The 14687-nt window shown below is 46.1% G+C and overlaps 2 pseudogenes; one reads left to right on the top strand and one right to left on the bottom strand.

Annotated features, from left to right (window-relative positions):
* The window catches only part of LOC123152734 (BTB/POZ and MATH domain-containing protein 2-like), a 12487-nt pseudogene extending 7141 nt beyond the window's left edge, over positions 1 to 5346 (bottom strand).
* A 1617-nt stretch (positions 5347 to 6963) lies between these two features.
* LOC123152733 (receptor-like protein EIX1) lies at positions 6964 to 13083 on the top strand (annotated as a pseudogene).
* Positions 13084 to 14687: the final 1604 nt, after the last annotated feature.

Below are 14687 nucleotides of genomic sequence, written 5' to 3'. Positions count from 1 at the left end.
AGTTTGACCATATTTGACCAAAATTGAAATAACTGAAATAATTATTTAGTAACACTAATATTCTAGAATAATTAGTTTGACCATAGTTTGACCATAGTTTGCCCACTGTTTGAATTTTTTTCGATTTATTCCACTCTAGATCTTAAAAGCCCCGTAACTTTTTTTCTGTTAGGTTTTTGAGGATTTTGAAAATGTTTAACGGGGTTCCCCCGATTAAATTCGGATGTAACTTTTCGAGTAGATGATTTTTCATATAAAAAACTTTTTCATCCGAGTTAGTATGCAAAAGTTATGCCCATTTTTACAAATTTCAGAGAGATTTTGCAAATAAAGTCAAAATTCACATTTGCAAATTTTCCCAACAACTAGACCACATATCACATGGGAAACTTATTTTATTTTATTTTTTTGATGACATTTCCATCATTTTCTTTTGTTTTTTCTAAAACTGAAAAGGCGGTCCAGGGGGGGGGAATTTGAAAACTGCACCATTAGTACCGGTTCGTGGCACGAACCGGTACTAATGGGCATCGCACCCTTTAGTACCGGTTCGTGCCACGAACCGGGACTAAAGGTCCCATTTCAACCGGGAGTAATGCCTTTCCGACGCCCTCGCTGCTCGAACCGGGACTAATGCTCACATTAGTCCCGGTTCGTAACGAAACCAGGATTAATGCCTTTTCTGGCCTGAACCGTTGCCCCCTTTTCTACTAGTGTTTATAAATACTAATACTGGTAGAAAAACATCATGATCGAGCAAACATATCGCACCGTTACACAATGTATCGGCACCAATTTGACCTGAAATAGTATCGTAAGAAGAAAACAATTTAGATGTTGATGATCTATATATATGACCAGAATGAAAAATTATGACATTTTAATCTCTTCAGAATTCTAAGGTTGCAGTTTGGACCAAGATAATGCATTGATAGCCAGAAAAGGTTCCACTAAGCCAGGAGAATGGAGATATTTAGAGATCTCAAAAACATTCGCCATGCAACGCACTACTATAGGAAAATATATAGTTATACTATAATGGAAATAGTGAGACACGAATAATCTCTATTACATGAGCTGCTCATTATCCATGTATAAAATTTGCAACTAATTGCATTCAGTTAACAAAAAAAATTTATTTGAAGATGTAATGCAAACAGAATGTCATTTATTCTAAATATCCAAACCATAGTGCAGTAACACAAACCTCTGGATGGTCGAGCAGTTTAATGTGTGCGGGTATCTTTGGTGCCAGATGCTAATCAAAGTAGCTCCCAAATTTTAGAACCCAACCAATGCCATGGATACGAAGCAAGCACAAAGCTAAAGCAACTTCTTGTATTTATGTCAGGTAACAATCTTGTAAAGACCACTTCAAGAAAAATCAGTCACTCAATGATTAGCATAGTAGGGTACTCCATCATTGCCAATGGACACGGCGGCACCCAAGCAGCAGAGATAACCCAACGGCTGGGAGGCTTTACGTAAGATGAAAATCTTGAAGAATAGTCAGTCACTGGATGATCCGATGGGCAGGGCATTTAATTATTGCTAATCGAGATAACTCCATCAGAAGGGGCAGAGATTATCTGGACTCTATAGAGGCTTGGTGCAGAAAGCATGGCACCATGCCACAATTGCAGCGGGCCTATGGCTAGGAGGGGGACCTGCAGAAGAGGCAGGCATGAGAGCTTGCATGAATGCAAGCATATGCTACACGTACACCCAGAAGTGCAGTATCAGCGATGTAATAGCCATTGCCTATGACAGACATAACATCAGTTAATTTGTTGCATGTATATGATGCAATGCGAATGTTCTCTGATATTAACAGTAGGAACTTACGTGGCAATGTGGGGTTCCCAATCCTTGCTTGTCTTTACCTTCTGAAGTCCATGTAATCAGTCTAGTTCCTTTGCTCTCATCATTTTTTTTTGGAATCCAGTCATTTACATGACAGATGACAACTACATGTGACTCTGACCTTTGAGCAAACCAACATGGTAAGGGACTTAAGTTATTGTGAATCTAAGATTATATGAATGAATGAATTAACTTGTCTGACAAAACCTGCATAAACCTCAAAAATCTGAAAGAACTTGTCCTTAAAAGCTGCAGAAAACTACAAATCTGACGCGTAATATATCATTGCTGCAAAAGAGAACTAAAACAATGATCTAATATGGGTGAAGATAGATCAAACTGTTGACTATGAATAATTAGTCAATCTCTAAACTGACACTGTTCTGAACTATCACCTAAATTATTGGTAAACTTTCTGTGAACGTGACTATAACTAAGGAAGGAATTTAGCCAATGGAACTATATTTTAATGTTTTCTTATGTAACATAGGGGATCTAATTTAAAGCACATTCAACTTGCTAGTAGAGGATAGAGTAATTATAAGAGTACAGAATGCATACGTGCATTATAGAACTTTACGAAAAAGATATCAGGGAGCAGTTCACTCACCACTGTACCAAATTTTTTTCTCGTCAGTTTGTCTCACCGAGAAGTGGGATGCCTATAACCGTCTCAAGTGTCTCTGTCCTGATCTTCTGATTTCTTGAGTCCTCAGCTAATGGGAGCGCCCAGAGGCACAAAAAATTAAGCTAACATCACGCATATGCACATGTAGTTGATTCACACTGAACATAAAAAAATCTGCTCTTGCGCACATGTGCATCGTGCGACGTAGCAGTGTAGCATGAGTTCGCCCACAAAAGCAATCAGCAGCAGAATCCTGCCCTCGCCACCATTGGGGAAGCACCCACGAAAGCAATCAGCGGCATCACCTACGATAAGCAAAGGAGAGCACGACCAAATCTGCTCTTGGGGTCATGCAAGAACAGTAGGGGAAAACAGCGGCCGTGTGGAATCGAGGGGCAGCTTTTTCGGATATAGAGGAAGGAAAGGAATCGGTAGTGATTTTAGGGGAGAAGTTTCTGAAACCTAGATCAAGAAGAGGAGTCACGGCGGGGGTTTTTAGAGTAAGAGTCGTGAGGTGTTGGGAGATGAGCGGTTTAGGGAGGAGGAGTCCAGAGAGAGATGGATAGGGATTATTTTTTATTTTCTTAGGAGGCGTGAGAGATTGAGAGAGAGAGAGACGTGAGAGAGAGGTGGATACCTGAGATTGGTTTTTTAGGTTTTTTCTTTTACTGTTTTTTAAGGAGGCGTGGGAGATTGAGAGAGAGAGACGTGAGAGAGAGAGAGATGGATACCTGAGATTGGGTTTTTAGGTTTTTTCTTATACCGTTGAGATTGTTTTTCACAATAGAATTTATGAGTCGATCTACATCGTAATAATTCGGTCCCACCAGATTAACGGCTTGTAAGATAGATAGATTAACCTACTCCGTGTTATTGTGCTTTACTGGGCGTTATTGGGCTCACAGCACTGTTTTGGGCAAAGCCTGAAATTTAAATTGAGCTGAAATTTTTTTGAGTTAAAAAAAGTGTTTCAAAAACAAATCGAGCTGAATTTTTTAGGATGCAAAAATGTAATACAATGAGGAAACTCAGTGTGCCGCCGTGGTTCTATTCTCTCGGCATCGGATCAAGGGAAGATGGTGTTGCCTCCCACGCAGGGGGCGCCCCGTCTCACTAGTTGTTTGCACGACGGAGAAAGAGGGAGGAGCGGGGGAAGGGGATGTTGGTTGATGGGTGATGGGATTCTGGTGACAGCCACCGAGGTGTGGGGTAGCAACAAAATGTGATGTCAGCATCCATGTAGTTTACCATGTCTGTCATATGGATTACTGCTACCTCGGAAAAACAAAAATTATGGATTTGTGTGAAGGAATTAAAAAACAAAGCACGCTACATGATCTTTTTTTTGTATGTACGAACATTTTTACCCTTGAGGCGAGCGGTTGCTACACCTCGCAACCGGCTAGACAAAGGGCATGTTTGGTTAGAGGCCTTACCATCGTGCTTGGGAAAAAAAAATGTTGCCTGAATACAGCCTGAGAGGAAGACATTTTTTTGGTTCATGTCCATTGCCTGACTGATGTGACTTGGGTGATTAAAGAATTTTCAAAGAGAACACCGTACAGCTCATAGGCCTTAATTATCTCCATTCCGCTGCTGCAGCCCGCCTGGCGCATGAAAAGGAACGCCTGGACCAGGCTAATCCGGCTGCCTGGCTAAATATTTTATTTCCTTTTTTTCTAAGTAAACCAGGCTAATCACAAACCTGGGGACGGCCAAGCAATGGACATGAACCAAAAAAAAGGACAAGGCAATGTAGTAAACACGATGTATAAGTTAGCATGGAAGGAAACCAAACACAATGAACTATCCTAATGGCATAAGTTAGCAAACATCTTTTGTTTTTTTATTGTGTGTGCCAAGGAATTGAGTGTTTTTTTTGTTGTGTGCCAAGGAATTGAGTGTTTTTTTATTCACTAGAAGTTAACGCACAGTTTGCCGCGCTCATCTTTTGTTTTGGAATTAATTTCCTTTTCCTCTCAAGGGTTATTATGGGAATGAACATTTGTGCATAGCACAGAGGCTGTCGAGCAAATGTGGATCCCATTGGATGCTATTGGGTTGGCGATGTTGTCCAGTCCTCCCGGTTTTGGGAAGGTTCCAATCAGTTTTTGTTTATTCTTTCCTCTACTTTTTTCATGTTCAATTTTATATTTGTTTCTAGTTAGCCAATATATTCAGAATGAAGATTAGTTTTTGAAGGTCAGGAATAATAACTTAAATTATTGAACTTTTTCAAATTCGTAAATGTTTTGTTCAAAATCGTGAACATTTTTTAACAATCCGTGATGATTTTTTCTGTATTCGTGAACATGTTTTAAATTTAAAAACATTTTTTAGTCCCCAAACATTGTTCAAAGTTTCGCGACCATTTCTAAAAAATCATGAAAAGGTATTAAACTCGTGAACATGTTATAGAATCCATGATTTTTTTCTGATATTTGTTAACTTTTAAATTATGTAAATTATTTAAATTCGTGAGTGTTTTTAAAATCAATTAATATTTTTTGGAAGTTCACAAAAAATAAATTTTATGAGTGTTTTTTAAAAAATTTGAAAAATATTTTAGTAGAATGCCGGTTCTAACACTTCCATATTCCTAGGGAGATCGGTAATTGTAAGGATTAGGTTTTATGAAGTGATTATTTTTTCAACACCACTTAAGAATAGATTTTGCCAAAAAAAACCTATGAAGAGATTCCGTTAAGGATACGGCATGGCATGGGTAATGATGGGTGTGCTTCTCCAACTCCTCCGCTCTGTTCGTTGCTCCCTGCCTCAACATGATTTATTCAGCAAGGTTGACCTTGTGTTTCTCTTTGGACACTGAATTTGCAGATGCCTACTTTCTTCATTCTGTTCAGCCCAAAATTTAGTGAATTGTCGGGTGAAGTAATTAATTAGTCATCCTTTCTGGTTGCTCTTTAGTCTTTACTGTGTGTGATATTTAGTTGCCACAATAATTACATTATGATCAAGATCTTCTATGGACTTAACCCAAACTTGATACTATTTCAATTTTCTCTGCATTTCAAATATGCTTTGATTGTTTATTCCGTTGACAGTTGACACGTCGTACTGTCAGTCAGCGAGTTAGCGTCTGTTGTCCGGTCGGGAGGGTGTTTCCATGGTCACTAAATCTTGTGGTCTCCTCCGTAAGACCGTAACTGCAATCAACACGGAACCATGCTTGACAGTAATTAACTGAATCCTTGCAAGCTTAGTGTAGCTGCTATCCTCTTCTTTCTGTAAACCGAATAGCAACATATCTCAGGCTTAGGCATGGCCTGTGGACTGCTGGTCCGTCACTCACAAAGAAGCGCGAAAGAAAGCACCGGCGTTTCCTTACCACAAGACGGCGATCAACCCACCATTGACCCCCTTTCATCTAACCGCGACGTCCGATCCACCCCGTGGTGCAGAGGCTCCCTTATCCAGTGTCGGCATCTGCTCCTCGTTGCAGTTACTCCTTGTGATGGACAGAGAAAGCTCAGAAATGGTTTTCAGAGAAAACTTCGGAGATGGCATGGCAAATCGATCCTGAAATACACGCACCTTCGAGGTAATCCTCTGCTTAGATGAAGCTGCAGGAGCCCAGTGAACTATACTTTCCTTCAAAGTTTGCTGGCTTGTCTGAAAACGAGTGTTTACCGAAAAAGGCTTCCGCCCCGTTTTATATATAAAGTAATGACCAACAACACACCGGTACAAACGCACGCCACCACAACACACGCACACACCCAAGACAAGATACATAGATGCTGAACGCAGCGACACCACCCCAAGCACTACAAAAGAAGTCGGGGCCTCGACCGTGAACACGCCACCGCGAAGAGATGAAACCGCATACGACGAACCGTGGGCTCCAAGGAAATGACACCAGAGCGCCGCCACCGCCCGACCCGAGGGTCAGAGTTTCCCTGGAGCAACACGACGGGCAATGATGGCCGCGACAACGCCTTCAAGAAGGGAACGAGTTTTGCCGCCGCCGGTCTGTCCGAAGAAAGAACAGGTTTTCACCCCGGCCAAAAGTCATCGCCACCGGACTTACACTCCGGCGACCATGCCGCCCACACGACCATAGTCACCGGACAGCACCAAGCCACGAGCTCTGCCCGTGAGCACCGCATCACCACCATCAGGGCCGCCGCCCCGACATCCAAGACCTCGACGCCACCTCACCCGCCACCCATCGCTACCCCAACCAAAGAAATGGGTGGAAAGGCCCCGCCTTTAGCACTCCTGAGCAGCCCCCAGCGCCGAGACCCACTAGGCCGGCCAAAACTGGCCTCCATCGGCTCGTCCTGCCGCCGGGCGCGAGACGAGCTCGGTCTTGCTGCTGGACGCGAGACAAGTCCGGTCCTGCTGTCGGGCGCGAGACGAGTCGGTCCTGCTGTCGGGCGCGAGACGAGTCCGGTCTTTCTACCAGGCGCGAGACGAGGTCGGTCCTGCTGCCGGGCGCGAGACAAGCGATGGACCGCAACCGGGAGAAGGCCAACCCTTTGATGAAGGTAGTGCCCGAACGACGAGGAGAGGAATCGATGGTCGACGGGGACACTCACCGACGGGCCAACGCCGAAGAAGTCCGGCCGCCGCCGTGAAACGCCCCCGACCACCGCCGTGAGCCACCACCATGCCGTGGCAGCCCACATCCACGCCGGGGCCCCGAGGAACCGCCCAGAGGCCCCACCGACGGCCATGGGCCAGATCCGAGGAGCAGGCCGGCAACCGCCACCGCCCCCTCCAGAAGCCGCGACCATGACGAGCCCCGGCCACCGCCCTGCGCCACCAGCCGGGTCCCCGGCGACAGATCCGGTCGGATCTGGCCGAAAACCGGCTCGCCCGCAACCTCCTGCATCGCCACCGCGTCAGATCCACCGCCGCCATGAGAGCGCCCACCACCACCGCGAGGCCCTCCACGCCACCACCACGAGCCAGCAGCCCCGCCGCCGGACCATGAAACCACGCCGCTGCGCCCCCCAAAGATCAGCGCCATCGCCCGAGCAAGGCGCCCTGCATCGCCGCCGCCCAAGCAGGGAGAGACGAGACCCCACCGCCGCCAACACCCAATGGGCTTCGCCCGCCGGTGCGAACTGGCGGCGGCGAGGGAGGAAGACGAAGGGGAGGGGGGCCGGCCGGCGGCGCCCTAGGGTTTCCCCCCGGTCGCCCGCGGGGACGACACGGGAGGAGGAGGTCAGGAAAAAGGACGACGGGGGGACTTGCATGAAAATGAGTGTTTTACGGAACCGCCCGAAAGATTAGGATCGCACGAGGCGATCTAGGAGGCGACGAGGGTTCCCTGCGCGCCGCCGGTGACGCCGCCGGTTCCCTCTCTCTCCGCCGGCCGCTCCGGCGGAGGGAGGGAGGGGAACCTCGGGTATGTTCGCTAGGTGGGTGTGTGGTAGGGTTAGGGTTGAGGGAGACGCTGCCGAGGCCGTTGCTGTGGTGTCGCGTCCGAATAAGTTTCTCCGGGCTCCGTTCGCGGTCAGGCGAGGCTTTTGCCTTCGTCTAGGAGCCAGCGGGGTTGGGGATCCCCGGATCTCGTCGAGGTCGCGGGCTATGGTGGCTGGAGGTCCATCGGCACTGGCCGTTTGGGTCCTCAGATGGGCGATGGATGCAGGGAGACGAAAACCCTTCTTCTTCCTTGTTGGTATGATTTGCTGCTGCTGTTCTTCTCCTTCCTCTGCGCTGATGCTGGTGGGAGATCCTGCTTTGCCCGGGCTGATGGCCCGGCCACGGTGCTGGACCGGTCGGATGACTCGAGTTCTCTTCCTTCCGAAAGAGACACTTTTCGCGGCACTCAAAGCCAAAGATGGCGACGGCTGTTGCAGGTATGTTGGATTGATGTCCATGCCCTCTCAGCGCTGGTGTCAAGAAAGGAGGAAGCAGCATGGCGGCAATTGTACCGAGGTCGAAGATGATGACCTGCTTGTGACTGGTTACAGATACTTCTGCTGCAGGGGTCTTCTCTCAAGATTCAGGGATGATGACACAGGGCTCCGGAGATCTTCTTGTGTTATGGTTGTCTTAGGGTACTCTAGGTGTTCATGGTCCTTTGTGTTTGCGTTTCAATGTGCTTGTAAGGGTCAACTACTTTGTACTGATTTGTGATGTGAATAGTAAAATTCTCAAAACGAGTGTTTCAATTAACTACATTTTTTTATCATGACATCTTTCTACTATTTTTGGATACAAAAAATTTCCATTAATTGACGTTTCTACCTATATTTGTTTTCTATTACTCGCCGTGCAACATCAACAGCCGCTTTGATAGACTCTAAATAACCACTCCCTATATATTTTTTCTATAAATTCTACTTGGTTTTTTTTTCTCATCTTCCATCCTAAAACTAAATAAATAAATTCTCCTCTTCTGTGGTCCACTCTCCTGCAGCCCACGAGCCTCCGTCTCACCGACCTGCCCAAAACACCTCATCGGGAACAGCACCACTGAGAGCACACGGATGTTATATAAGTGAAGAGCACCACTTGGTTTAGTAGAGGTGCATGCTTTTTCTTCCATTTCTCAGCTCAGTGATTCACATATGAGTGAAGATAATTCGAAGTGTTTGGACACATATATAGTTTTCATTATATTTCACTTACCTATAGATTCGTTCATTTTTGAATCAGGTTGGGTCTATAACTCTTTATATGCAGTGGAAGAGCTTTTACTCCTTCCTTGCTGTTGTGGTTGTGCAATGATCCATAGGCTAGGAGCTCAGGGCATGCAACTTCAGCTCCGCTCTGTTCTCGTTACTGAGATCACGGCAATGCCACTTCTTCTTCTGAATGAGTGCATGAAGTGATTACCACTCTCAAGCTTGAGCCGAAAACCAGCTCTGAACTTGTCTGCGCTTTCTCTGCCCGTGTACTTTCTCTGCACTTGACTGTACGTGTTCTCTGCTATGCCGCATGATCCATCGCAGGTTGGCCCATGGAGATAGATGCCTTGGTTCAGTACATGGTCATTCAGCGCAGCTCCAGTCAGCTGGAGAAGGGGCACAAATATAGAAGGTGACACTGCAAAATGTAACAATCCCGAGGATGATGTTATATATCAAGTGCTAGTTGAACAGTTATCGACAACAACTCTGAAAACAGAGAAAGAAAACAGGTAGCAGAATTCTGCAGACGCGAAGGCTACTAACAATAATAGTACTCCCTCTGTAAAGAAATACAAGAGCGTTCAGATTACTAAAGTAGTGATCTAAACGGTCTTATATTTGTTTACGGAGGAAGTATAAGACAAGCAACCGTGAATAGGACAGCAAAACGTTCTGAGAAAGAAAGCCCGGGCTACCCACAATGTTGTACCTGACTACCTAAGCTCGCCAAAACATACTGGTTTTTCTTATGGAACAATGTCAAAGTTAATTATTACGTAGAAGCTCTGTCATTGTGGAGACATAAACCAGCCACATCAATCTAATTATAACAACCCAGGCACGATGGAAGGAGCATATTTTTATTACTACAATATATGATGCCAAAGTTTCTGTCATTGTGGAGACATAAACCAGCCACATCAATCAATGACCAAAAAAGAAGGAGCCTATCTATACAAGCAACATTTTTGTACAGTAAATGAGACATAGGGACAGGCAAATCGCCAGCTAATTTTCATAGGAGATTTTCATAGGGCCACAATGAACGCCATGTTTGGTTTGTGCGGGATTGCAGGTTAGAACAAATAGAAGTCACCAGTGTTGTCAGTTACTAGCTTTTTTTAGAAAAGAAGTCACCAGTGTTGTCAGTTACTAGCTAGGTTTAATCTTCCATATATTTTCTTCTATATATCAACGGCCTTTTTATCTGTCGAGAATGGCTGCGACATGCGTGTTTCATCACTGTATATGAATCTTCGATTGTAACTGAATATCACTAGGTAGTGTTTGTTGGAGTTGATACGTTGCTTGTTTGCAATTCAGTACGGTTGTACTACATGGGAGATGTGGACTGAATCGGTGCCTCTCTCTCTGTGCAGTGTAGAGCTACTGGTTCAGAAAACAAGAAATAAAACGGCGATCAGTCCCTGAAGCCCTGCCCTGTAGCTGCAGTCCGATCTTTGATAGCTCCCTATACTTTGCGCCGCAACGCCGAGCAGCTAACCGTGGTGCGATGGAAGGAAGGACGTGGTCGGCGCAGGCCTGTTTGGTCATCTTTGTTTGCCAAGGACAACGGAAGCACAGAGAAGTTCAGAACTAGTTTCCAGGTGTGAAGCTTGAGAGAGATCATTGTACAACCCTGCAGAAATTAATTCTCATTGGCCTACTTCTCAGGGATGACTGCAGCAACAATGACTAAAAGAAACAGTAAAACTGCCCTGAAATTATCTTCACTTATTTATAAGCCCACAAATGCAAGGAAAAGCCTGCACCTCATATAAACCAAGTGGTGGTGTTCACTTGCATAACCTGCACGTCACACACACGTAGGCGAATTCAGGCCTTGGAGCATGTGGAAATTCTCCATTCTGACGTACACTTGGCCAAAAAACGTGTGTGCATGCTTGCTCACAGGGTTGCCGTCAGATTGCCAGTCAGCCAGGGACATGGACTAAGTAAAAACATGGACCAAAATTGCTTGCAACTAGCACGAAACTCTGTTTGCAGCGGCACGGAGAAGGATCCATAGTCTTCCAAACTCCTGCTCATATGCGTCCTAGCTGCTGCCGACTTGCTGGCCTCCGATGCACTTCAGCTCGGGCCGGCCGGCGCAAGCTGCATACCGCGGGAGCGGGACGCCCCCTGCTGTCCTTCAAGCGCGGCATCACCAGCGACCTCTTGGGCGTCCTTGACTCTTGGCACAAGGAAGGCCAAGGGAACTGCTGTCAGTGGAGGGGCGTCAAGTGCAGCAATCGGACCGGCCATATCCTTAGGCTTGATCTTCGTAATCGGCATGCGGAGACACAGACTATCAATGAGAACATCTTCCCCGGAGGGTACTATGGAGACACGGCTTTGGTTGGCCAGATAAGTAATTCTTTGCTCACCATGGATCGTCTTGTGCACCTTGATCTTAGCATGAATTTCCTCCAGGGCCCAAGTGGTCGCATGCCGGAGTTCTTGGGCTCTTTGACGAGATTGAGATATCTCAACCTCTCTGGCATACCATTTTCTGGCAGAGTGCCCCCTCAGCTCGGCAACCTCTCAAACTTGCAGCATCTTGACCTCTCATGCCAAATTGGCACAGGACGTATGTACTCAAGAGACATTTCATGGGTAGCACGCATCCCTAAATTGCGGTCTCTTGGAATGAATTCAGTAAACCTCAGCACGATAGTTGATTGGCCTTATGTTGTCAACATGATTCCTTCTTTGAAGGCCCTCAACCTTCGGTTTTGCTCTCTTTCAACCGCAAATCATTCACTCCCACATATTAACCTTACCAAACTCGAGAGGCTTGATCTCTCCGACAACACCTTTGCACACCCAATGGCAAGGGGTTGGTTTTGGAATTTGACAGGCCTCCAGCATCTTTACCTTGTCGGCACTCAACTGTACGGTCAAGCTCCGGATGCACTGGCACATATGACATCCCTCCAAGTCCTTGATTTGTCAGGTAATCCTAACATGGGAGGGATGAGCAGTACAAGCTTCAAACACCTATGCAGTCTGAAAATTCTGGACCTTTCTTGGTGTCAAATTGTTGAAAATATAAAGGATATTATAGGGAGGATGCCACAGTGTCCCTTGAACAAACTGCAAGTGTTGCGTTTGGGCTACAACAATATCAGCGGAAACATGCCGGATCAGACAGCACACCTGACCAGCTTAGTCGTTCTTGATATCTCTGTGAACAACCTAAATGGAGGCATACCGCACGGGGTGGGGCTGCTCTCTAGTTTAAGCAGACTTGATCTCTCTTCCAACAATCTCAGTGGACCTGTGCCATCTGAGATCGGCATGCTCGGCAACTTGACCATGATGAATCTTGAAGGCAACAACTTGACTGGTGATTTCACTGAAGAACATTTTGCAAGTCTAACGAAGTTAAAGTCGCTGGATTTAAGTGGGAATTCCTTGAGGATTACAGTTGATCCCGATTGGATACCACCCTTCAGTTTAGAAGAAGTAGAACTTTCCTCTTGCCAATTAGGTCCTTCATTTCCTGCATGGCTTCAGTTCCAAGTGGATGCTCTCCGGGTGGAGTTATCAAGCACAGGTATAGTTGATAGGCTTCCTGATTGGTTCAACACTACATTTGCAAAGGTCACATATCTGCACATCTCCAACAATGAAATTAGTGGCAGGTTGCCGGCAAACATGGAATTCATGTCACTGCAATTTTTCTTTATCAATTCAAATACACTAACTGGTGAAATCCCGAACTTACCAAGAAATATTACCTTCTTGGACATGTCCGAAAACTCATTAACTGGAAATTTGCCATCAAACATTGGGACTCCGGATTTGATTTCATTGGTGCTGATCTCCAATCAAATAACTGGTCATATTCCCGAATCTCTCTGCAAAGCGGAAGCCTTGTATGCCTTGGACTTAAGCAACAATCTTCTTGAGGGACAACTTCCTTAGTGTTTTGGAGTGAAGAACATTTCCTTTCTCATGTTGAGTAACAATAGATTCTAGGACGCGTCGATTTGGTGCCCGAGCCCAGCTGCACCTGAAATCGTGGGCGTCTGCTCGGCGCTTGGGATCCGTGAAATTCGCTCTGACGCGTCTGACGCGGAGCGTGGGAAATTGGACGTGCAGTGAAATACGGTAGGAAACAGTAGCGCATTCGTGGGCCCAAAACATATGGGTGGGACGGCATTCGCGCAGAGGAACTCTGGTCCGTGACCAGATCGTTAGAAGGCCAACCGAGCCAGGGATCAGATAAGGCAGTGGACAACTGAGCCGTTTGTCGAACGTCACCCTCATCTAAGCTCGTTCAATCTGGAAACCTCGTCGCCCCTCCTCCCCCCAAACACCGTTGTCCCCGGTTTGAGTAGTTCCTTGCGGCGGCGCTAGTTCTGCACCGGCGGCTACTGGAATAATTGATGATTCTGGGCTTGAGTTCCTGCTCGATGTCATTGACAGGTTTGTTCCCGCAGATCTGAAAATAGTTTTTGAGGATTTGTTCTGTATGCTACCTTACTTGTAGAAGAAATCTAACAAACGGATCTAGGTGGTGACCATTGCTATCTTCTTGCAGGTTACGAGAGGAGTTCGCCGAGAACCTTGTGCACCCAGATCCGGTTCCTCTGGTCTTTTTGCCCAACAGCGGAGCCGGCCTTTCCGTCCCTGCAGACTCGAATGCTGTGTCTGGATGCGCTCAACAGCTTGGCGGCGATGGGACTGGTAGGGCAGCAGTTGGGGTCTGCCTGTCATCCGGATGCATCTGCAACAAGGTCGGCGCAGTCGACTGACCGAGTCAATCGAGAGGCACCTGGGTGGACAAAAAGGTCTGAGCAGAAATCCTCCCGGGGTTAGTCTGTATTTTGTTTAACTGTGACTGAACGTTCGTCTCCACTGCACATGCTTTGTCAGTAAAATGAGCTTAGTTTGCAATAATCGCTAGCAAAAAGACCATATTCAAATAGTAAGCCATGGCATTGCAGCCAATCTGTAGTTGTGCCTAGTTTAACAGTCAGAATCACATTCACCATACTGTTAGTATTTTGCAGTAGAACTAATAGACAGAATACTATTGTTGTATTAGAACTCATAGTCTGAATAATGAACGCTTGGAAAAGTACAGATTACGGCTGGGCAGTGCACCACCTGACAGGACACCATGTCCCTCTTGGATGAGCGCTTTGGAGCAATCGATTGGCAAATACGCAGAGGAACCTACAAAAAGTGTAATACACCTCACAGGACACCTTGACCTGAGCTTGGATTAACTGGGTGAGGCGTATGACTTATACAATCTCTACTCTTGGGAGATCCGGTTTGGTATGAGATATGGTAAAAGGAGATTAAATGTCGAGAGGACAAATGCACGCAGGAGATCGTATGTGGTTGTTTGGTAAGTAATGAGCTTTATTCAAATTTATTTTATTTTCAGAGAAATGCCATGCCCCTTGATGTGTTCTTACATGGACATTTGTGTCTGATGTTATGTCTGGTTGGCCTAACACGCAGGGCAAACCGGAGATTTACGAGCACCCGTACATGCCCCTTGATGTGTTCTTACATGGACAGTAGTGTCTGATGTTCTGTTTACATGTTTGACTGACGGACAAAAAAAA

This window comes from Triticum aestivum, chromosome 7A (assembly GCF_018294505.1).
Source record: "Triticum aestivum cultivar Chinese Spring chromosome 7A, IWGSC CS RefSeq v2.1, whole genome shotgun sequence".
In the NCBI taxonomy this organism is placed as follows: Eukaryota; Viridiplantae; Streptophyta; class Magnoliopsida; order Poales; family Poaceae; genus Triticum; species Triticum aestivum.
This window is presented reverse-complemented; position numbering and strand designations above follow the sequence as displayed.